The sequence below is a fragment of the Nicotiana tabacum genome, chromosome 10 (genome assembly GCF_000715075.1).
Source record: "Nicotiana tabacum cultivar K326 chromosome 10, ASM71507v2, whole genome shotgun sequence".
In the NCBI taxonomy this organism is placed as follows: domain Eukaryota; kingdom Viridiplantae; phylum Streptophyta; class Magnoliopsida; order Solanales; family Solanaceae; genus Nicotiana; species Nicotiana tabacum.
Genome location: NC_134089.1, coordinates 126343944 through 126367405, shown reverse-complemented (window position 1 = coordinate 126367405; position 23462 = coordinate 126343944). Strand labels below are relative to the sequence as shown.

Below are 23462 nucleotides of genomic sequence, written 5' to 3'. Positions count from 1 at the left end.
CAACGGTTTTGTAACTGTTACAATAGATCATATTTTGGAACGGTTTTAACCATCCCAATAGAGTCAAAAGGCTTCTGGCACACTTCTGAACAATAATCATTCCAATAGTATATTAACCGTCACCATAAGTATCTGTATGGAGACGGTTTTTATATGCGATACAATAAGGTTGTTTGTGGGAACGGTTTCAAAATAAAAAGCTATTGGGGCGGTTTAATTTTCCCTCCTCCATTTCCCTCCTAGGTATTTATTAAAAAACAAAAATAATGGACCCCACTAATATTTTAGTAACTCTAAAACACAAAACCAACCTAGAAGACATCGACTTCACTCTCAGACAACGATTCCCCCAAAATCTCAAACACCTCTCTCTCTGTTCATCAACCTAGAACCCACCGGCGAACTCTGTCGACCAGCTCCGGTAAAGGACGATTATTTCCGGTGAGGGACGACCATTATCGGCTAACATACCACAATCTCTGAGGTAGGCTTTCGGGTTTTACCTGTTCGATGTTTGCTATTACTATTCGATTTTGCTTTCTTCTTCCCTAGTCTGAAAAATTATTTCATTGCTCCCTCTATTTTCTTTATGGATAATATTTCTGATAAACCCATTATTTTGCTTCTGTTTTGTTTGTATTATGCGATATATTTTGTGATTTTTAGTTTGCGAAATTGGGGGATTTATTTGTCAGGTTTTGATTTTGTGTTAGAAACCATGAGATTTGATGTTTGCTATCGATGTTCGATATTCGATGTTCAATGTTCGATGTTTTGTCGACAATTGCTATTCATGAAGACATCAGAACTGGAAAGGAATGGCCATGGAAAATCCTGTAGCAATATGATTGAACCTGTAAAACGTGTTTTGGATGGAATGTAGCCGGGAGCAGGGGCGGAGCCACCTTAGCTTAAGTGGTGTCATCCGACACCACTTCGTTGGAAAATTTACCTATATATATATTTGATTAGTATACAAAAACGAACCAAATATGTTAAAATTACATTACTTGTCACAAAGGAAGGCGCAACTCTGATGGTGAAGCGCCTAAACTTATTCAGAAGTGTCGTGGGTTCGAACCAAATAGTTACGCATCTATGTGCTTTTAACTTTTCAGCATATAGGGTCTAGGGATAGTTTGTATTTCACTTGCTACTACTTATCTTGCATATTTTCTTCCTTTTTTTTGGCAATGATTGAATGGCCATGGAAAATCCTGTAGCAAAATATGATTGAACCTGTAAAACTGTCACGACCCAAAAAATCCTTCCGAAGGAGTCGTGAGGGCACCTAGTCTCTAAAGTACGAAATCCTAACATTAACTGAAATAACATTGATATTTACTAACTTTAAATAAAATTACATTGAATAAATTAGAATTCCCAAAACTGGTGGTACAAGCCATAAGCCTTTCTAAGAGTAGTTATACAACAATAATTATATCAATGTTCCGAAACAAAAGGAACATATGGAAATAAGTACAATTGAAGGTGACTCCGAGACCTGCGAACGCTGAAGCATGTTTACCTTGAGTCTCCACCACGACGATTCACACAGCTACTATCGATCAATACCTGGATCTATACACAAAAATGTACAGAAGTGTAGTATGAGCACACCACGATGGTGCCCGGTAAGTATCAAGACTAACCTCGGTGAGGTAGTGACGAGGAACTATCAAGACACCTACTGGTCAATTAAATTGAACAGAATTTGATAATAAACTATCAACCTAAAAATGACAAGTAATATCAACAGCAGGGAAAGAACGGACTACAATCAAATGAAACAATAAAGAGAAACACGGATGGAAATGAAAGATAACCAATTAAATTAACATCAACATAGTTGGAACACAAACAAGTAAAAATATACTCAAACAAGGAAGGCAATGTCAGCTCAATAAATCATATCGTTCTTGATGCACAATTCCAGTCATCTCAACTCGATGTCTCATATCATAACCTCAATTACCAAACTTTTAGCACACCCGGCACCTTGTGCCCACATATTTCTATCTCTTTTTACACAACAACGTTCTCATGTTACTCAGTACATAGGGTCCATAATCAATACAATTAAGATGTTCAATGAGTCTCATTTACGTAACATAAAGTAGAGTACAACTTCTAAGCTAATTAGAAACTCAGCAAGAAAAGATAAAATTATTTTCAGAAAACATTTGAATAAAGGAAGTTCCATTTTCAATTAAAATACAACATTGAAAGAATTATTACCTTTATCATGGGATTTAAAAAATTAACTTAGTAGAAATTCCATTTAAGTAAAATACAACCTCAAATGGTTTAAGGAAATTTAATTGAGTAACTAATTTAATTAAAAAGAATCAATTATATATATAAATACAACGAAGTATTGAAAACTTTATGGGGTTCCATCACAAGGGTCATGACAGTAAAGAAATTTGAACAATTAAAACATTTGAATTGATAACTACAAAGAAACACAATAAACAGAAAGTGCACGGCATCACCCTTCGTGCTTTATCACTCTTCCTCACAATATGCATAAATAGAAATGTGCACGGCATCACCCTTCATGCTTTAACTCTCTCTCATAATGTCGTGCATGGCATCACCCTTCGTGCTTTACACTCTTCCTCACCCAAACAATAGAAACAATAACATCACGGCAAGGAAGTCATCAATATGAACATCCCGGCAAGGGAGTCAACAATTGAAATAATAACATCACTGCAAGGGAATCAACAATAGAAATAATAACATCCCGGCAAAGGAATCAACAATAGAAACTTTGGCAAGGGAATCAACAATAGAAACAATAACCAATCTTGTTTCAACAGTTAGCTTTGCAATATAGATCTCAACTCGAGTCAATACTCAATAATGGACAATTACCAAGAGAATGTCATAAGTCTTGTTCGACATGAATAATTGTTAGTTTAAACAAGAATAGTACATAATAAGGATCAAGGAAAAACCAAAAAGCACGATAACCTCAACAAAATAACCAGACATAATAAGCACGTGATAACTATACCGGTAACCACAACAATTGGACATGTAGCATGTTTACACGAAGTCATAAAGGAAACTCACAATCAAGAAGTATCAAAACAATAAGGAAGGCAATAACTACAATTAAGGCAATTAAGGGTCAAGTAACACGTACGAATTAGAGGAAAGCTAATAACATCATATGGAGCATATAGAGGCAATTTAAGCAATTAGGAAACCCAACCATAACGAGATACTTTCCACATAATGAACATAAGGACCTAAGAACCCTAGAGGCAAATTTTCCACAAATAAGCCCGAGTACACACTCGTCACCTCGCATGCACGGACTACAATTAGCATAGAAGACTCAAATCCTAAGGGGAAGTCCACCACACATGGTTAGGCAAGATGCTTACCTCAATCCGACCAATTCAATACTCAATTTAGCTTTTCCTTTACCAATTCATCAATGCTCGGCTCAATCTAGCCAAAAATGACTTGAATACATCAAACAATGCAAGAGAAAACAATTTCAATTAACAAAACTATGATTCTTATACAATTTGCAAAACGTCAACAAAAGTCAACTCACCGGGCCCGCATCTCAGAACCCGACAAAATTTACAAAAATCGAATACCTATTCCGCTACAAGTTCATCCATACAAAAATTATCTAATTCCGATACTATTTGGTCATTCAAATCATCATTTTATGTTTTTGAAAGATTTCACAATTCCCCCAAATTTTCCTTTAGATTCTCATGAATTTGATGTTAAATCTAAAATATAATCACAAAATATAGTTGAAAATTGATTAGAGACATTTACCCAATGATTTGGAGAAGTTTGGCTCTTTGAAAAATCGCTCATGGAGGTTTAGGGTTTGAGAAAACTGAAAAATGGGTGAAAATCTCATAAAAAAAAACTCACTAATAGGCCTCAGATGTCGCATTTGCGACCCCGCCCTCTCAAATTGCGAACAAAGAAAGGCCGACAGAAGTCGCATTTGCGACAAAAAGATCACGTTTACGAACTGGGCATTGCAAATGCGAAGAAAAAGTTTGCATTTGCGAACACACCAGAAACCAGCAATTTTTTCTGACACGAAACTGAGCATATCTTCCTCATACGATGTCCAAATTCGATAATTCTTTTTCCTATGGCTACATAATTTCGATACGATGTTTCAAACAAAAACTGAATGTAGATCTCATTTTCTCAATGTGGTATTATTTTTACTTGAAAAAACGACGATGAAGCATCCAAAAACAAGCGCAACATAGGCTAAACCTATCTGTAACTCATCCAAGCCCTCGGGGCTCCAAACCAAACATGCACGCAAGTCTAAAAACATCATATGGACTTGCTCATGCGATCAATCATCAAAATAACATCAAAAACTACGAATTTAACCTCAAAACTCATGAGGACACTCAAATTTTCTAATTTTTTCAACCGGACGTCCAAATCACGACAAATCAATTCTGGTTCTCGCCAAATTTTACAGATAGGACTTAAATATCATACCAAACTTGTACCGGCGTCCGGAACTAAAATACGGGCCTGATACCAATGAGTTCAAACATTAATTCATTTCTTTATTTCCTTTAAAAACCAGCACAACAATTTTCTTCAAAAATTATTTTCTAAGGCTAGGGACCTCGTAATATAATTCCGGGCATACGCCCAAGTCCTATATTTTACTGCGGACCTCTGGGGATCGTCGAGACACAGATCCGGGTTCGTTTACCAAAAATATTGACCAAAGTCAACTAAAAACTAAATTTTAACTCTAGAAATTACTATATTTTTCATATTTTCACATAAAGCTTTCTGGTTTCATGCCTGAACTGCGCACGCAAGTCGATACACATAATATGAAGCTGCTCGTGACCTCAAACTGCCGAACCGGACACAATTTCTCAAAACGACCAGTTGGGTCGTTACATCCTCCTCCACTTAATCGTATGTTCGTCCTCGAACGTGCCAGGAGTCGTTCCAAAGCCATCGAACCACTGCATGAGCTCCTCATACATACACCTGGGGGTGATTCCCCATTATTCAACCTATGCAGAACTGATAATGCAACTTAACTAAAGGTCTCATCTCCTCCTTAGTCCATAACCTTAGAATAGGACCCAAACCTCAACATCCGAAATTCATCATAGGACCCGAATTCCACATCATCACACTGAACACACCCAAACAAGCTGAATCGAGCCAAAAATTCCAATCTAGAATACAGTCACTTGTTGTTCCACACAACTCACATACTCGAAGCAATAACCTCTGACCACCATAGCTGCTCAAATAACATCTTGGATGTCGGTAATATACTTCACATTGAATACAACCTTGTTCCATTCTATCTTATCACAATATCCAGTCTGCCTGATAATATAACCAAAATGGCAATCTCACAGGAGCACACAAACTTAACCTGATACAAGATACATATTCTCATTGAGCTTTCACATTGTCTCAACCAAATCTTGATCCTTCCCAATTAGAAAATTATGCTTCAAAAGATCCACAACAACTTGTCGATAATATATGTTATTAATTATCCCATTCTCAACATTTCTTCACAATCCGCAATCAAGAAATAGTCCACACATGAGGGCATCTAGCTCCAAACCTCAAGAATGCCAAAATTTCCATACCCAACTCAACTACGCAAATCAAATGGCTGATATATCTCTCACACCCTATCATTCTGCTGAAGCACCCATATAGGGTCTCTGGTCGCGTAACAAAACATGAACCATAAAAGCCTCAAAACCCAGTAATCACCATGACACTAGCCATGCACCAGCAAACCAAAACTCAAGGGTCTTTCCCAAACTGCCCGCTCTTCACATGTGATAGCCAACAGTGCCAACACTCTATTAATTTCTGATACCGATTCAAGATAAAACCACAATGTACCACATATTCCTTATGCCCGTAGTAGACAACTAACTCAAGCCATTGCCAAACCATCGAGATCTGCCCGCACTCAACCAGGCCATTAGGACCGCACCTTCTCAACTCAACCGAGTCACACAAACTGTCCAATCCAAGAGTGCTGCCACAAATGCCAGTAGAGAATTCCCATTCAAAAGGATCAATTACTTCCATTGCCATGCTGACCCCATCACTACTGAACTGACCCATTCTTCGGATAGTCGATAAGAAATATCCCCCCTCAAATCCCCAATATCATCCCTTGCAAGATCTTAGTCTTTGGTTATATACAAATTTTGGAAACTTTCCAATACCACTTATATATATACCTTAGGCCAAAACTGATGTAAATCTGACTCTGCAATCTGAACACCTCTAGTGTACTCCTCCAATTAGCGCGAAGCCATAGAAAGCAACGTCTGATGATCCTCAAAACTAACTTTCACAGCTCGCACAACACAAATCACAAGGTACTCCAATACCACCAGTTATCCTCAGTGGGGTAGTGACGAGGAACAGTCCAGACACCTACTGGTCAATTAAATTGAACATAATTTGTTAATAAACTATATCAAGACTAACCTCGGTGGGGTAGTGACGAGGAATAGTCCAAACACCTATTGTTCAATTAAATTGAAGAGAATTTGATAATAAACTATCAACCTAAAAATGACAGGTAATATCAACAGCAGGGAAAGAACAAACTACAATCCCAAGAAACAATAAAGAGAAACACAGATGGAAATGAAATATAACCAATTCAATTAACATAAACATAGTTGGAATACAGACAAGTAAAAATGTACTCAAACAAGGAAGGCAATGTCAGCTCAATAAATCATATCATTCCTGATGCACAATTCCAGCCATCTCAACTCGATGTCTCATATCATAACCTCAATTACCAAATTTTTAGCACATCGGGAACCTTGTACCCATATATTTCTATCTCTCTTTACACAACAACGTTCTCAAGTTACTCAGTACATAAGGTCCATAATCAATGCAATTAAGATGTCCAAGGAGTCTCATTTACATAATATAAAGTAGAGTACAGCTTCTAAGCTAATTAGGAACTCAACAAGAAAAGATGAAATTATTTTTAGAAATCATTTGAATAAAAGAAGTACCATTTTCAATTAAAATACAACATCGAAAAAATTATTACCTTTATCATGGGATTTAAGAAATTAACTTAGTAGAAATTCCTTTTTAAGTGAAATACAACCTCAAGTGGTTTAAGGGAATTTAATTGAGTAACTAATTGAATTAAAAACAATTATTGAAAATTAAAGTATTGAAATATATATATATATAAATACGGCGAAGTATTGAAAACTTTATGGGGTTCCATCACAAGGGTCACGACAATAAAGAAATCTGAACAATTAAAACGCTTGAATTGATAACTACAAAGAAACACAACAAACAGAAAGTGCACAACATCACCCTTCGTGCTTTATCACTCTTCCTCACAATATGCATAAATAGAAATGTGCACGACATCACCCTTCGTGCTTTACACTCCTCCTCACAATATCATGCACGACATCACCCTTCATGTTTTACGCTCTTCCCCACAATATCATGCACGGCATCACCCTTCGTGCTTTTACTCTCAATAATGTGGCACGGCATCACCCTTCGTGCTTTTACTCTCAATAATATGGCATGGCATCACCGTTCGTGCTTTTACACTCTTCCTCACAATATGCATAAATAGAAATGTGCACGGCATCACCCTTCGTGCTTTAACTTTCTCTCACAATGTCATGCACGACATAACCCTTCGTGCTTTAACTCTATCTCACAATATCGTGCACGACATCACCTTCGTGCTTTACACTCTTCCTCACCCAAACAAAAAAAACAATAACATCACGGCAAGGAAGTCAACAATATGAACAATAACATCCCGGCAAGGGAGTCAACAATAGAAACAATAACATCTTGGAAAGGGAATCAACAATAGAAACAATAACATCCCGGCAAGGGAATCAACAATAGAAACAATAACATCCCGACAAGGGAATCAACAATACAAACAATAACCAATCTTGTTTCAATAGTTAGCTTTGCAACATAGATCTCAACTCGAGTCAATACTCAACAATGGACAATTACCAAGGGAATGTCATAAGTCTTGTTCGACATGAATAATCATCAATTTAACCAAGAATAGTACATAATAAGGATCACAGAAAAACTAAGAAGCACGACAATCTCAACAAAACAGCCAGACACGGTAACCACAATAATTGGACATGAAGCATGTTTACACGAAGTCATAAAGGAAACTCACAATCAAGAAGTATCAAAACAATAAGGAAGACAATCACTTCAATTAAGGCAATTAAGGGTCAAGTAACACGTACGAATTAAAGGAAAGCTAATAATATCAAATGGAGCATATAGAGGCAATTTAAGCAATTAGTAAACCCAACCATAACGGGATACTTTCCACATAATGAGCATAAGGACCTAAGAGCCCTAGAGGCAAATTTCCCACAAATAAGTCCGAGTACACACTCGTTACCTCGCATGCATGGACTACAATTAGCATAGAAGACTCAAATCCTAAGGGGAAGTCCCCCACACAAGGTTAGGCAAGATACTTACCTTAATCCGGCCAATTCAATATTTAATTTAGCTTTTCCTTTACCAATTCATCAACGCTCGGCTCAATATAGCCAAAAACAATTTGAATACATCAAACAATGTAAGAGAAAATAATTTCAATTAACAAAATTATGATTCTTATACAATTTGCAAAATGTCAACAAAAGTCAACACCCCGGGCCCGCACCTCAGAACCCGACAAAATTTACAAAAATCGAACACCCATTCCGCCACGTGTTCACCCATACAAAAATTATCTAATTCCGATACTATTTGGTCATTCAAATCATCATTTTACATTTTTGAAAGATTTCATAATTTTCCCCAAATTTTCCTTTAGATTCTCATGAATTTGATGTTAAATCTAAGATATAATCACAAAATATAGTTAGAAATTGATTAGAGACACTTACCCAATGATTTGGAGAAGTTTGGGTCTTTGGAAAATAGCCCATGGAGGTTTAGGGTTTGAGAAAATTGAAAAATGAGTGAAAATCTCGTCAAAAACCTCACTTAACAGGCCTCAAATGTCGCATTAGCGACCCAGGGTTTGCAATTGCAAACTCTCACAAATTGCTAACAAAGCAGGGTTGGCAGAAGTCGCATTTGCGACAAAAAGTTCGCATTTGCAAACTGGGCATCGCAAATACGAAGAAAAAGTTCACATTTGCGAACACACCAGAAACCGGTAATTTTTCCCGACACGAAAGTGAGCATAACTTCCTCATACGATGTCCAAATTTGATGATTCTTTTTCTTATGGCTCCGTAATTTCAATACGATGGTTCAAACAAAAAACTGAATGTGGTTCTCATTTGCTCAATGTGGTATTATTTTTGCTTGAAGAAATGACGATGAAGCATCCAAAAACAAGCGCAACATAGCATAACCCTATCCGAAACTCATCCAAGCCCTTGGGGCTCCAAACCAAACATGCACACAAGTCTAAAAACATCATACAGACTTGCTCATATGATCAAATCATCAAAATAACATCAAAAACTATGAATTTAACCTCAAAACTCATGATTTTCTCAAGGACACTCAAAATTTCTAATTTTTTAAACCGAACATCCAAATCATGACAAATCAATTCTGGTTCTCACCAAATTTTACAAATAGGACTTAAATATCATAACAAACTTGTACCGGGATTCGGAACTAAAATACGGGCCCGATACCAACGAGTTCAAACATTAATTCATTTCTTTATTTCCTTTAAAAACCAACACAATAATTTTCTTCAAAAATTGTTTCTAAGGCTAGGGACCTCAGAATTTAATGCCAGCCATACTCCCAAGTCCCATATTTTACCGCGGACCTCCGTGGATTGTCGGGACACAGATCCGGGTCTGTTTACCAAAAATATTGACCAAGGTCAACTAAAAACCAAATTTTAACTTTAAAAATTACTATATTTTTCATATTTTCACATAAAAGCTTTCCGGTTTCACGCTCGAACTGCGCACGCAAGTCGATACACATAATATGAAGTTGCTCGTGATATCAAACTGCCAAACCGGATGGAATTGCCCAAAACCCGACTCAGACTAAACAACCGGAGATCTACACCGTCTCCCATACAAAGCCTTGTATGGAGCCATCTGAATACTCGACTGGTAGCTGTTGTTATAAGCAAACTCTGCAAGCGGTAGAAACTGATCCCATGACCCTCCGAAATCAATGAAACAAACACGCAACATATCCTCCAAAATCTTAATAGTGCGCTCGGACTGCCCGTCCGTCTGAGGGTGAAAAGTTGTGCTCAACTCAACCTGAGTACCCAACTCTCGCTGCACAGACCTCCAAAACTGTGAAGTAAACTGAGTGCCCCTATCTGAAATGATGGAAACTGGGACACCATGTAGACGAACAATCTCCCGGATATAGATCTCTGCCAACCACTCTGAAGAATAGGTAGTACACATAGGAATGAAGTGCGCGGACTTGGTCAGTTGATCCACAATCACCCAAATAGCATCGAACTTCTTCAAAGTCTGTGGGAGCCCAACTACAAAGCCCATGGTGATCCGCTCCCACTTCTACTCTGGAATATCCATCCGCTCAAGCAGGCCACCCGGTCTCTGATGCTCATATTTCACCTGCTGACAATTGAGACACCGAGCCACAAATCCCACAATGTCTATCTTCATTCTCCTCCACCAATAATGTTATCTCAGATCCTGATACATCTTCGCGACACCCAGATGAATGAAATACACTGAGCTATAGGCTTCCTCCAGAATCAACTCTCGAAGCCCATCCACATTGGGCACACAAATCTGGCCATACATCCTCAACACCCCATCATCACTAATAGTGACATCTCTGGCATCATCGTGCTGAACTCTGTCTTTAAGGACAAGCAAGTGTGGATCATCATACTGGCGCTCTCTAATACAATCATATGAGGAAGACCGAGAAACCATACAGGCCAATACCCGACTGGGCTTCGAAATATCTAACCTCACGAACCGATTAGCCAAGGCCTGAACATCAACTACAAGAGGTCTCTCCCCAACTAGAATTATGCCAAACTCCCCATACTCACCGCCTTCGGCTCAAAGCATCGGCCACTACAATGGCCTTTCCCGGATGGTACAAAATAGTAATATCATAATCCTTTAGCAACTCCAACCACCTCCGCTGCCTCAAATTGAGATCCTTCTACTTGAACAAGTGTTGGAGGCTACGATGATCAGTAAACACCTCACAAGACACACCATATAAGAATGCCTCCAAATCTTCAACGCGTGAATAATGGCAGCCAACTCCAAATCATGAACGGGTTAGTTCTTCTCATGGGGCTTTAACTGACGAGAAGCATAAGTAGTAACTCTACCCTCCTGTAGCAATACACACCCAATACCAACTCTCGACGCATCACAATACACGCGATATATGAACCTAAAGCTGATGGCAAAACTAACAGTACAACTGTGGTCAAGGCTGTCTTGAGCTTCTGAAAGCTCTCCTCACACTCCTCCGACCATACAAATGAAGCAACCTTCTAAGTTAACTTGGTCAAGGGGGATGCGATAGATGAGAATCCCTGAACAAACCAACAATAATAACCCGCCAAACCAAGAAAGCAGCGAATCTCTACGGCTGAGGACGGTCTGAGCCAACTTTGAACCACCTCTATCTTATTTGGATCAAACTGAATACCCTCATAGGACACCACGTGCCCCAAGAAAGCCACTGAACTAAGCCAAAATTCACACTTGGAGAATTTTGCATAAAGCTTCTCCTCCCTCAATCTCTGCAACATAACTCTCAAATGCTCCGCGTACTCCTCCTGACTATGCGAATACACCAGAATATCATCAATGAAGACTATGACAAATGAGTCGAGATAAGGCCGCAACACATTGTTCATCAAATGCATGAACGTTGTTGGGGCATTGGTCAGCCCAAAAGACATCACCAAGAACTCATAATGACCATATCGGGTCCTGAAAGCTGTCTTAAGAATATCCGAGTCCTTGATCTTCAACTAGTGATAATCTGAACAGAGATCAATCTTGGAGAACACTCTCGCTCCCTGAAGTTGGTCGAATAAATCATCAATGCGAGGCAAAGGATACTTGTTCTTGACTGTTACTTTGTTCCATTGCCTTTAATCAATGCACATCCTTATAGTGTCATCCTTCTTCTTCACAAATAGAACCGGCGCACCCCAATATGACATACTAGGCCAAATGAACCCTTATCAAGGAGTTTCTGAAGCTGCTCCTTTAACTCATTCAACTCCGCTGGTGCCATACAATACGGCGGAATAGCGATGGGCTGAGAGCCCGGCACCAGGTCAATACCAAAATCAATATCCCTATCCGGTGGCATGCCCGGAAGGTATGCAGGAAACACATCGGGAAAATGTTGCACAACTAGAACAGAATCAATATTGGGAGTCTCTACACCGACATCCCTCACAAAGGCTAAATACGAGAAACAACCCATCCCAACCATGCAGTAGGCCTTTAGAAATGAAATCACCCTACTGGGGACAAAATCAGTCAAACCTCGCCACTCGATCCATGGCACACCCGGTATAGCCAATGTCACTGTCTTCGCATGACAGTCCAGAATAGTACGATATGGAGATAGCCAATCCATCCCTAGAATAACATCGAAATCTACCATAAATAATAATAAAATATCCACTCAGGTCTCCAGACCCTAATAGTCACCACACAAGACCGGTACACATGGTTTCCAACAACAGTGTCACCCACCGGAGTAGATACATGAACAGGTGAAACAAGAGACTCGCGGGGTGTATCCAAATAACGGACAAAACGGGCAAAGTATGATGACACATAAGAAAAGGTGGAACCGGGATCAAATAATACAGAGGCATCTCTGTGGTAGACTGAAACAATACATGAAATCACGGCATCTGAAGCAGCAGCATCTAGTCTACCTGAGAGGGCATAGAAATGAGCCTAACCACCACCTAATCGACCTCCCCCTCTAGGGTGACTCCTAGCTGACTGACCCCCACCCCTAGCTGCTTGGCCATGTGGTGAAGTGACTGCAGCTGAAGTCGAGGGCTGACCCCTCTGCTAAGATGGACCATCAAGAAGACGAGGACACTTCCTCCTTATATGCCCGAACTCTCCACACTCATAATAGCTCCCCGGTGCTAGAGATGGGGACTGAAGGGAACCCTTGGCACCAGAATGACCAGTAGAAGAACCTGGCATGGAATAGCCCTGAACCGATGTAGCACGGGACGAACACTGGCTGGAAGGGAACTGAGTGATGAATGGCCCTGATGAGAGCTGTGAGAACCATGACCCGATGATGCCCCACGATAACCTGGGCGAGCTGACTGAGCCTGCCTGAATTGGCGGCCTCTACCGTGCTAAAATTAACCGCTCAAAAGAGCACTACCAAAGCTACCAGATTCCTGAGGCCGCTTGGCCTCCCTCTCCTCTCACTCATAGTGACGAACTGACTCAATATCACAGGCGATATCAACAACCTTCTCGAAAGTAGCACCTTGCACCCACTCCCTAGTCATGAGGATTTAAAGCTAATATGTGAGGCCATCAACGAACCTCCTGATCCTCTCCTGGTCCGTGGGAACCAACCAGACCGCATGATGACCTAACTCAAAGAACCGCATCTCATACTGTGTCACGGTCATCTCTCCCTGACACAACTACTCAGGTAAACCTTGGGCATCCTCGCGCTCTGCACCACTGAAAGTCGGAGGCTGAAGTCTACCAAATCTCTCTAGTCGACGCTGCTCGTCGTTCGACATAACTGGTACCACATACTCCTGACCTGGTGCAATCGGCTGGGCTGGAGGTGCCCACGATGTCTGAAGTCCCTGCATAACCTACTCAGGTGTGCGAGCAACGGGAGTCTGGGTGCCTCCCCAGCCTGAGAAGTAGCTGCGGCCGTAGTAACTGAGACCGCCTGAGCCAAACAGGTACACACCAATAAAATATGAGCTAAAGCCTCCTAAAAACCTGGAATCACAATAGGCACAGCTGGTGCTGCTGTAGCATCCACAACTGGGACCTGATCTTGAACTGGGGCAACTGGTGGATCTGCTGGTGGATCTGCAGGTGCTGCCCTATCTGCTCTGCCCCTACCATGGCGTAGATCGCGTCCTCGGCCTCTAGTGGCCCCAGCTGGTGGTACTGGTGGTCGTCCATCCTGCCCGGTAGCATGTGTACCCACCATCTGTGAGAGAATAGGATAATAAAAGCTTAGTAATACGATCAACAGATTCACACGACAAGAATTTCAAGAATATGAAGTTTTTCCTAACGGTTATGCAATCTCCCGAGGATAAGTACAGACGTCTCTATACCGATCCGCGAGACTCTACTAAACTAGCTCATGACTCACGAGACCTATGTAACCTAGGCTCTAATACAAACTTGTCACGACCCCAAATACCCGGTCGTGATGGCTCCTACCACATTACTAGGAAAGCCAACCCAAACATTAATCACAACCCTTTTTCTCTTATAAAACCATTTTCTAACACGGGTCAACTCTCAATTTTTCATAAGAAATGTATAAAACAACTAAAAATGTGCGGAAATATATAAAACGGTAAACAAACATAGCCCAAACATTTGGTATCATGATTCTAAAGCATCTAAATATACAACCGACTGTCTAATACATCATAAATCTAAAATGCAGAAAAGAACAAGATAGGAAGGAGGAAAGTAGGCTGCGGATGCCATGCAACTACCTTGCAGTCTCCGGCAAACTCTGATAATGCTGAGGACCCTCACTCTGCCGCTCAGGCACCTGGATATGCACACACGGTGCATGGAGTAACGAGAGTACGCCAACTAAATAAGTAACTAAAGTAAATAAGGTCTGAAATCAGTGACGAGCAGTTAAAATCATTAAGTGGGGGCGGCCAATTCCTTTTGGGGCAAATTTGGGCCTTAAAACTACTAGTTTGAGCCATTGGTTTGGACTCCAATTGGGATCCTTTTTAAGCACACCCTTTTGGACCTCTTTTAAGGTCATTTGAGCCCTTTTGGTGGACTTCAAGGGCTGATTTGGTGACTCAATCTTCCTTCTCTTGGACATCAATTTGGACCACCAAATAATTGTAAAACTTGGATAATTCATCTCCTTTGGGCTTGAGCTCTTCCTCTACAATTAAAAGCTTCTTTATTTGCCATTGAAGTCCAGCAAACTTAGTTTGCAACTCTTTGGCTTGAGATCTTGTAAATTTTCTTGGAGCTTCCAAAACTCTATCATCTCTATCATTGTCCTTAATTATATCCTTGTCCATGATGCTATCATCCCCCCATCTTGAAAAGAATTCGTCCCCGAATTCGATCCTATATCAAACAAAGATAAGTCAGCAACATTGAATGTGGCACTTACTTGGAACTCACCAGGAAGGTCCAACTTGTAAGCATTGTTTCCAATCCTTTCAAGGACTTGAAATGAGCCATCTCCTCTAGGATGAAACTTTGACTTCCTTTTGGAGGGAAATCTCTCCTTCCTAAAATGAACCCAAACTAAATCTCCAGGTTTAAAAATAACTTGCTTTCGTCCCTTATTCTTTCTCAAGGCAGTTTGCTCATTTTTCTTCTCAATTGCAAGCCTTGTTTGTTCATGAATTTTTTTCATCATCTCAGCCTTTGTCCTACCATCAAGATTAGACATATCATTAGTTTGTAATGGTAATAAATCAAGGGGAGTGAAGGGATTAAAACCATAAACAACCTCAAAAGGAGACATACCTGTAGAAGAATGGATTGTCCTATTGTAAGCAAATTCAATCATAGGTAAGTGATCTTCCCATGAGTTTCCTAAGGTTCTATTAACTACTTTAGTTTGTCCATCACTTTGTGGGTGACAAGAAGTAGAAAACAACAATTTAGTGCCTAACTTCCCCCAAAACACACGCCAAAAGTGGCTCAAAAACTTAGCATCCTTATCACTAACAATAGTTCTAGGTATACCATGAAATTTAACAACCTCTTTTACAAAAAGATCAGCAACATGTGAGGCATCATTAGTCTTTAAACAAGGAATAAAATGATCCATTTTGGAGAACCTATCTACCACAACAAATATATTATTTTTACCATACCTTGTTCTAGGCAAACCTTACACAAAATTCATAGAAATATCAATCCAAGGTGAAGTAGGAACAGGTAATGGCGTGTAAAGACCATGTGGTAACACTTTAGATTTAGCTTGTTTACATTCTAAATACTGTGCACACATTCTTTCAACATCTTTTCTCATTCCTGGCCAAAAGAAATTTTCAACTAGTATGTCTAGTGTCTTGGGACTCCAAAGTGTGCCATAAGCCCTCCACAATGTGCTTCCCTTACAAATACTTCACGTAAAGAGCAATTAGGAATGCATAACTTATTTTACTTAAAGAGAAACCCATCTTGGAGGTAAACCTCTCAAAAGGACTCAACTTACAATCTGCAAAAGTTTTGCCAAAATCAACATCATTAGCATAAAGTCCCTTGATTTGATCAAAACCCATTAATTTAGAAGTCAGGATAGAAACTAAGGCATACCTTCTTGAAAGTGCATCAGCAACAATATTATCTTTTCCTTGTTTGTAAGAAATTACATAAGGAAACGTTTCAATAAATTCAACCCACTTAGCTTGGCTTCTACTAAGCTTACCTTGACTCTTCAAGTATTTCAAGGATTCATGGTCAGTTTTAATGACAAACTCTCTTGGCCACAAGTAATGTTGCCATGTGGATAAAGCCCTTACCAAAGCATATAGCTCTTTGTCATAAGTGGAATAGTTCAATGTGGCTCCACTCAACTTTTCACTAACGTAGGCAACATGTTTAGAATCTTGCATCAAAACAACACATATTCCTTTGCCCAAAGCATCACATTCAATTTCAAAAGATTTAGAAAAATCAATCAATTGTAACAATGGAGCAGAACATAACTTTTCTTTCAACAAGTTAAAAGCATCATCTTGTTCTTCTCCCCATATAAAAATCTTATCCTTTTTAATAACTTCAGTTAAAGGAGAAGCAATGGTGCTAAAGTCTCTTACAAACCTTCTATAAAAACTAGCAAGTCCATAAAAACTCCTAAATTCAGTTACACTCTTAGGTTTAGGCCATTCTTTTATTGCTTTTATTTTCTCTTCATCAACCTCAACTCCTTTAGAACTAACTACAAAACCCAAGAAAATCACATGATCCACATAAAAAGTACACTTTTTAAGATTAGTAAATAAAAATTGCTTTTTAAGAACTTCAAAAACTTGTTTTATGTATTCTACATGCTCTTCTAAAGTGTTAGAAAAAACAAAGATATCATCGAAGTACACCACAATAATTTTCCATGAAAATCCTTAAAACATGATTCATTAAATCTCATGAAAGTGCTAGGTGCATTAGTCAAGCCAAAAGGCATAACTAACCACTCATAAAGCCCATATTTTGTCCTAAAAGTAGTTTTCCATTCATCTCCCTGATTCATTCGAATCTGATGGTAACCACTTTTTAGATTAATTTTAGAAAAGATTTTGGATCCATGTAATTGATCCAACATGTCATCAAGACGAGGAATAGGGTAGCGATACTTTATCGTAATCTTGTTGATTGCTTTACAATCCACATACATCCTCCAAGTTCCATCCTTTTTTGGTACCAATAGGACGGGAACAAAGCAAGGGCTCATGCTCTCTCTCACAAAGCTTTTCTCAAGCAACTCCTCAACTTGCTTTTGAAGTTCTTTTGTCTCTTCTGGATTACTCCTACAGGCTGGCCTATTTGGGATTTGTGTTCCAGGTACAAAATCAATTTGATGCTCAATGCTATGTAAAGGTAGAAATTCATTAGAAATATCTTCTGGAAAGACATCTTCAAAATCCTGCAAAAGAAAAGAAATACTACTTGGCAATGAAGAACTTAGCAACTCAGAATTAATCAAAGCCTCTTTGTAAGTAAGTAGTATTATGGGCATCCCCTCTTTTCTTTCATTTAAACACTCTTTGGCTTTTATATAGAAACTCTCTTTTTTCCTTAGCCTCTTTCCTCTCACCAAGATTGTCTATTTTTTTATTCGAACCTCTTTTTAATCTCTTCTCTCAAATTGCTGCCCTCTCTCTCTTTCTCTTGGCCTTCTCTCTTTTTTTCTAATTCTTGGCCTCCTTTCTTTTCTTTTTCCTCAAGCTCACTTTTTATCCCTCCCCTTAGTTTTCCCATTGTTTCCCGTAATCTCTTTTGATCTTCAAACACTTGAGAAGGAGATTGATAACAACACGATAGGGGATTTAAGAATTACTAAAGAAAAACAAGAAAATCAAGAAACATGCGGAAGCTAAAAGAAAATAAAGAAACAAAAAAGACGAAAAATTAAATATAGATTGAATTGAAGAAATGGTTTCTTGAATTCAAGAAGTCTATTCTTGAAATTGAATCCTAGCAACAACAAATAGCTAACAAAGAACTAATCACCTTTGGTAGAGAATTAAAAACAAGAGATAGATTGTGAAACTCGACCCTTTAGAATAACAAGAAAAACAATAATCCTAAACTTAACACCTTTCTTGAATACCTAGAAGTGATCTAAGATTTCGAAGAATTCATCTTACCACCTTAAGTTGAGTCTTGAAGGTTGAAGAATAAATCCAAGAGTAGACACAAACAAGAGTGCAGGAAAAATCTCACAATTTTTATTGATAATAGTCTGAATAATCTGAGTCTAAAAATAAAGAAGATACGCCTTATATAGCTAGAGGGGTTCACGAAATTAAGGCTTAAAAAAGAAGGAAATAAAATCCTAAACTACTTTGGACAACAAGTCCAACTACCTTAGGAAAAGAAAAATACTAGGAAGCAAAAACCAAGTCATTGTTAGAAAGTAATCCAAAAATCTTAGGAAAAGGAAACATAACCTTAACTAACTAGGAAAGCAATAAATATAGTCCTAAAATATATGGGAATAAGTCTTAAACCAATCTTGGATAGAATCTTGGAAATCTTGAAGGAAATTTGCAAGCAACTTGGCACCAACTTGCACTTAACATGTAGCACGCCTATTTTACCCTTCTTGGATATCAAGTAAGTCCTTTTTATGCTATTAAAAACGTGGTTTTATGTAGGACTTCATGGGCTGCAAGTTTGGACATATTTTAGATGCCAAAATTGTCCAACAGTGGCTTGATTTGGACTTTCTTCAGAGGATATTTTTTGGGATCTAATCCACCTCTTCTTGGACATGAATTTGGGCCATAAAATAATTATAACACCTAGATAACTCATATAATTTATCCTTAAGCTCTTCCTCTTAACTAACAACTTCTTTGATCACTCCTAAAGTCCAATGACCTTGTTTTGCAGCTTTTTAGCTTGAGATCTTATTAAAGGCCCTCTTTGAGATTCCAAAGCTTCATCCTTGTCCTTGAATAGATTTGAACTTACTAGGATGCTATCAGAGATAAAGGTGCAAGAGTAAATTTCCTGTTTTTAGTTCAAGAGAATATCTATTATTTCTTCCATCATGAAAAACATTCTTGTCATACTACCAAGGACAACCTAGTAAGATATGACAAGCTTGCATAGATATTATGTCATAAAGAATATTATCCTCATATCTACCAACATTAAATGAAATCATGCACTGTTTGTTTACCTTTAGTTCACCACTATCATTTAACCATTGGAGTCTATAGGGAGTAGGGTATTTCATGCATGCAAGTCCCAATTTTTTCAAAGTATGAACTCACCACATTAGCACAACTACCACTATCAATGATCATAGATCAAGTTTTCCCCTTTATCCCACACCTAGTATGGAATATATTCTCCCTTTGTTCTTCATTATTGCTAGCCAAATTAATAGTCATACTCCTTCTAACTACCCCAATCATGCCCTCATTAGGTAGTTCTACATCATCTTCATCACTCACATCTCCCTCTTCTTCTCCCTCACTTTTTTCACTCTCATATCCTCCATCTTCTCTAAGAATGATATTTCTTCTACTTGGACATTCATGCATCATATGTCCCTTCCTTTAAATTTATTACATTGAATAGAACTAGAAGGTGTAAAAGGTTTAGGTTTAAAGGTTTTACATCCCTCTTTGTTCTCAAATTTACCTTTATCCTTGTCTTCTTGAGGTCTAGAAGAACTTTTCATCTCATGATTTGGCCATGGTTTCTTGGAGATGGTGCCTATCCGACCTTTCCACAAGCTAGTCTACTTTTTTTATTTTGATTTTATACCTTTAAACACAAATCAACTAACTCATCTATTGTTACATATTGTTGTAATTCTACTACATCGGCTATTTCCTTATTTACACCATTTATAGACCTAGCCATTGCAACCTCTTCTTCCTCTGTACAATTAGCTTGGATCATAGCCATATCCATAGCCTTAAAGTACTCATCCACAGACATGGACCTTTGCTTCAATGTTTGAAGATGTTGTTGTAGCTCTCTTTGAAAGTGTGATGACACAAATCTCTTCCTCATCACCCTCTTCATCTCAGCCCAAGTAGCAACTGGTGCTTGTCCTTCTTGCAATCTGTCCCTAATAAGCTTTTTCCACCAAATAACAGCATAGTTAGAAAACTCAACAACAACAAGTTTAACTTTCTTACCCTCAGAGTAGTTGTGACAATCAAAGATGGCTTCAACCTTTCTCTCCCAATCAAGGTACAAGTCTGAGTCCCTTATTCCCTTGAATGATGGCATCTTCATCTTTATACTACTTATATTGTTATCTTCTACTCTACCTCTTTGTCCCCTCTTATCTCTTTCCACCCTATCAAAATCTATATCATTAAAATCATCTATAGGGTTTTCTTGATTTGCAATGGGAGCATGGGGTACATTTCTCCTAGCTTGGGGCCTAACATTATTTTCCCTCCTAAGTTCAACTATTGTATCATTTTGATCAGCAATGGTATCTCTCATCTCTTGGAGTTGCAAATTCAACGTTTCAAATTGTTGATGCATAGCTTGCAAGGTAAAATCATTTCTTGCTTTGATTTCAGCTTCTTGGAGAACCCTTCTTTCATCATCACTACCTGTATGCGACATCTTTTAAAAAAGTATAAACTATATCACAAAAATTAGCTTCTTTTTTCTCTCTTGGAATAACCTTTGAACAAAATACTTTGTAGATTTATAGTTAAACCCAACTTGTATGAAGTTCTTAGTAGTAAAATTCTGATATTTCTTTGGGAACTAAAAGAAAAACCAAATCCTAGAACTATTAGGCTCGGTTGAAACAAGACACGAACAAAAAAAAAAGAAAGGATAAATATGTAGATTAGAAGAGTAAGAAAATCTAGGATCCCCCTTTCTTGTTTCCTTTGCTAACTTTTTGAAACAAATTAGATACAAAAGAAATTTTTTTGGAGAGCAAGTATATATATATATATATATATATATATATATATATATATATATATATATATATATATATATATATATATATATTCTTTTAAACTGATTTTCACTTTTTTTTTTAATTTTTTTCTTTTCTTTTCTTTGCTCTTAGTATTCAAGAAATCCCAAGACATACCAAGAACGAAATCTTAATAGAACTGCTCTGATACCACTTGATAGCAATAAGGTCAGGAATCCAAACTAGAGTAAGAATTTGAGAAGTAAATGCGGATACAATAACAACAAGGAATTGAACAACTAGAATTAAAGAAATGAAAATAAACTATATGGGAAAATTCAAGGAAAGAATTTCCAAGAACTTCCAAGAACGCAAGTTCTATAGCCTTGACAAGATCAAAGTAACAACGTCTTGATTTATGGAAGAAATCAAACGCCTTTACTTAAAAGCAAATCAAAACGATAGATTCGGATCTTGACCGCTTAACGAGTAATTTGAGACAACAATTAATAACTAGTATTAATCGCCTTCTAAGAATACCACAAAGGAATCAAAGATATCACAAAAGAGAAGTAATCTTACTACCTTGAACTATGAACTAGTAAAGGTTGAAAGATAAATCTCAAAGCACAAGTAACAAAGGTTCAAAAGAACTCTAAAAGTATGATATACTTAATCAATAATGTAGTGTCTTATGAATGAGAAGAACTCCTTATTTATAGGAGTTAAAAGCCCTTAAAAATAATTTAGGGGGTTGCTAAAAATCATCTAAATTAGGTAGGGGGCTACTAGGGGTCACAATAGCCATCAAACTTAGGTAGGGGGCTCCTAAGGGGTATCAAAAGCCATCAAAATTAAGTGGGGGCGGCCAAATCCTTTTGGGGAAGATTTAGGCCTTAAAACTACTAGTTTGGGCCATTGGTTTGGACTTCAATTGGGCTCTTTTTGAAACACCCCCTTTTGGACTTCTTTTAAGGTCATTTTGAGCCTTTTTGGTGGACTTCAAGGGCTGATTTGGTGACCCAATCTTCCTCCTCTTGGACTTCAATTTGGACCACCAAATAATTGTAAAATTTGGACAATTCATCTCCTTTGGGATTGATCTCTTCTTCTATAATTAAAAGCTTCTTTATTTGTCATTGAAGTCCAGCAACCTTAGTTTGCAACTCTTTAGCTTGAGATCTTGTAAATGGCCTTGGAACTTCCAAAACTCTATCATCTCTATCATTGTCCTTAATTATATCCTTGTCCTTGATGCTATCAAATAAGTTCAAGGTTTACTTTGCTAAAAATAGTTACAACAAATTCCTTAATTTGAATTTAAAACAAGTGATAATTAGTAACGTACAAAAATACAACCCTGAAAGAATAGTCTACCAATATGTGTGCCAAGACCTGGTGTCACAATTATGTGGACATCTAGTAGAATTTACAAAAGAATAAATCTATCCTACTGTCTAAAATAGAATAGACAGCCAAAAGTACAGAGAGACTCCATCATGATGCTGAACGACATAGGAAGGGAGCAGCTCACCGTGGAAGTCTCAGACTACGATCAAGAACACGCACCAGACTGATAGCCAAATGTACCTGCCTCAGACCCTATATAATTAAGTACATAAGCATAGTATGAGTACATAAACAATATGTACCCAGTAAGTATCCCGTCTAATCTCGAAGAAGTAGAGATGAGAAGTCGACTTGATACTTACTAGGGTCAAATAATATAAGAAAGTGTTATGCTAAGCATGGATGTCACAAATAAATAACAATTTATAGCAAGAAGTGATAAGTCATGTCCTAGATAATATCACAGTTAGCCATTTACATTTCAGAGCATTTAACAAAGTAAGTCATGAATAAGATTTCACATAGATATCATGCGCACATTATGCCGAGGTCGTACGGCCCGGTCCAATAGAAAAGAAACTGTGCACTGCCAGAGGGTCGAATGGCACGAACTATAGATGCATCTATTTCTACCGAGGCAATCAGCCCGATCCACAAATATCAATTTTCATCAAGAAAGTACATAAAGGTGCATTTATATTCAATTAAATTCATAC

The 23462-nt window shown here is 38.1% G+C and overlaps 1 long non-coding RNA gene across 1 annotated transcript in view; it reads left to right on the top strand.

Moving 5' to 3' along the window:
- The first annotated feature begins 310 nt into the window (after positions 1-310).
- Positions 311-23462, top strand: part of LOC107784426 (uncharacterized) — a 39126-nt gene continuing 15974 nt past the window's right edge. The window contains exon 1 of the long non-coding RNA XR_012695983.1: positions 311-484. This is a non-coding gene — a long non-coding RNA (uncharacterized LOC107784426). The remainder of the gene's footprint in view (positions 485-23462) is intronic.